The sequence below is a fragment of the Limulus polyphemus genome, unplaced genomic scaffold (genome assembly GCF_000517525.1).
Source record: "Limulus polyphemus unplaced genomic scaffold, Limulus_polyphemus-2.1.2 Scaffold3636, whole genome shotgun sequence".
Lineage (NCBI taxonomy): Eukaryota > Metazoa > Arthropoda > Merostomata > Xiphosura > Limulidae > Limulus > Limulus polyphemus.
Genome location: NW_013669246.1, coordinates 7976 through 10865, shown reverse-complemented (window position 1 = coordinate 10865; position 2890 = coordinate 7976).

Genomic DNA, 2890 nt, shown 5'->3' with positions numbered 1-2890 from the left:
TATATATCTATATTACTCACATTATGTATTTACATTACTCACATTATGTATTTACATTATTCACATTATATATCTATATTACTCACATTATATATTTACATTACTCACATTATGTATTTACATTACTCACATTATGTATTTACATTATTCACATTATATATCTATATTACTCACATTATATATTTACATTACTCACATTATATATCTATATTACTCACATTATGTATTTACATTACTCACATTATGTATTTACATTACTCACATTATATATCTACATTACTCACATTATGTATTTACATTACTCACATTATATATTTACATTACTCACATTATATATCTATATTACTCACATTATATATCTACATTACTCACATTATGTATTTACATTACTCACATTATGTATTTACATTACTCACATTATGTATTTACGTTATTCACATTATATATTTCATAGCAATACTTTCAATAATCTTCTGCGCACTGAAGTCCTCCACCAAATTAGAGAGTTTGATACACCATTTTCTATAGACAACGATTCTAATTTTTCTTGAGACACGGTAAAAGTTTTAATTAGCTAGAGGCGAGAAGAAACTTCTTTGTGCCAAAGGAACAGTAGCTTAAATAGTCAAGACTCTGCCAAGTGTTACATATACGTTTGGGTAGCGCTCACGTAAGTCATTTTCTTAGATAAATTTCAACACACAGTTTCAATTGGTATTAGGTGGTATAATCCTACAAAGTTCTTCGTGTACCTCTAATTCACTGACTTTAATCATACGAATGCTGCAAAATCCGTTCCTCTGTATAAGTACGAAGTTTCGATATACGTATAAAAACCCGAAAATGTCCGCATGGTTATTAAGAGCCACAAAACTGGTTTTAGTACTTATAAAAATTGTATCAATGATAACATTAGTGTAATGAATCTTGAATGCTTATTTAGATCACATGGCCAGGTGGTTAGGGCGCTCGACTCGCAATCTGTGGGTTGCGGGTTCGAATCCCTGCCACACCAAACATGTTCGCCCTTTCAGCCGTGGGGGCGTTATAATGTGACGGTCAATCCCACTATTCGTTGGTAAAAGAGTAGCCCAAGAGTTGGCTGTGGGTGGTGATGACTAGCTGCCTTCCCTCTGGTATTACACTGCTAAATTAGGGACGGCTAGCGCAGATAGCCCTCGTGTAACTTTGCGCGAATTTCAAAACAACCAAATATATTTAGATTATTACTATATTCGTTTGTTTGTTTGTAGTTGAGCATAAAGCTACACAATGGGCTATTTGTACTCTGCCCACCACGGGTATCGAAACCCGGTTCCTAGCGTTATAAGTCCGCAAACATACCGCTGTGCCACTGGGGGCTACTATATTCGTCCTCACTTCCACGATTAAACATTTTTTCACTTTATTCGCTGTCGCCATTTTTTTTTTAAATCTTTTTTCCATATCTCAACTTTCCGCCAAATTGTTGGCAGTTGAAATTGCCGACTCAAAGCCTGTTGATTTATATTTACCAATTCATTTAGAAAAAAATATATATTTTTATGCGCTTTACACTGCTGTCCAAATACAGGTTATTACTCTGCCATAACTTACTAATAGTATTTACGTTTATTAAAAGATCAGACCATATAAACAGAGATACTAAAAAATCAAGGACATAATCATATTACCGAGAATGGCGTTCACTCACAAGTTTAGGATCGCCCTTACAGTTCCAGCAAAGATCGCTTCGAGTTGATATCGAACAGCTTTCAAACTATCTGTCTATGTGGCACTCCCATCTAGTTTCTGAAAGTGGTTTTAGGGCGATATTTACTTTTTCTTTTAATACATGCCATCGGTTGAAGACGCTGAAAATAAGGTATAAAGCTTTTGAAGTAAACCAAAAAATATTCAGACATTGTACAAGATGAAGCAACATACTCCAAGGTCAAATTCCATCTATGACAACCACAGGGAAAGAAGAAAGCTCGTGGATTGATTTGAAGTATTCTTGCTTTTACACCATTTTTTTTTGACCACGCATATTTGCATCATTATCATATCCTTTTTCACGACAGTCTTGGATGCCAAGGTTTTCTATTTCTGCCAAAATGATTCTAGATGGACCTATTCCTATTGTTTCTGGCAGAAAAACAATAAAATGCTCTTCCATTTCCCCCCAGTATTACATTTAACATGGCGCATTATCAATATGTTCAATAAGATTCTCGTCTCTTTTATAGTCCGCAATATTTCGCATCCCTCACTTTCTCTAAGATCTTACCTTTCACCTGTTTAACCATTAAATTAATTAATTCGTTTTGGATGGTCTTAATGAGGTCGTGAGTTTGTATTGTATTCCTCATGACACGACCTAAATGTTCTTGTATATGACTGGATCAAAATTAGCCAATAATTTAAGATATCCAAGTAAATTGTCACAATTTTTACAGCTCATTCATATTGTGTTACTGAGTGCCACAAAAACCTAATGACAAAAACTGCACTAAATTATTTCTCCACCGTTGTTTCTCTCGTTTTATTCGAGTTTATCACTTGTATTCCAACTTTTTTAGTGAAAGTCTGGCCATTATATCACACATTCTTGACGTTATGTATTATTTTCATGTGATTTCCCTTCAAAAACAAGGGTAATCCCTGTGTGTAATTTTGAAAATAAACAGCAACCAATAAACAGCCAAATATACAGAACTTACCTTGAGAATACACCAATCAACGTCGAAAATGCTTCTCACCATTACTTTCAATACGTTTATAATGAAATTAACTGAAATGTCCTTTTATTTTATCATATATAGGAAAGCTACCATTTTCTCTTAAAATGTGTTTGTTTGTTTTGTTTTTTGAATTTCGCGCAAAGCTACACGAGGGCTATCTGCGCTAG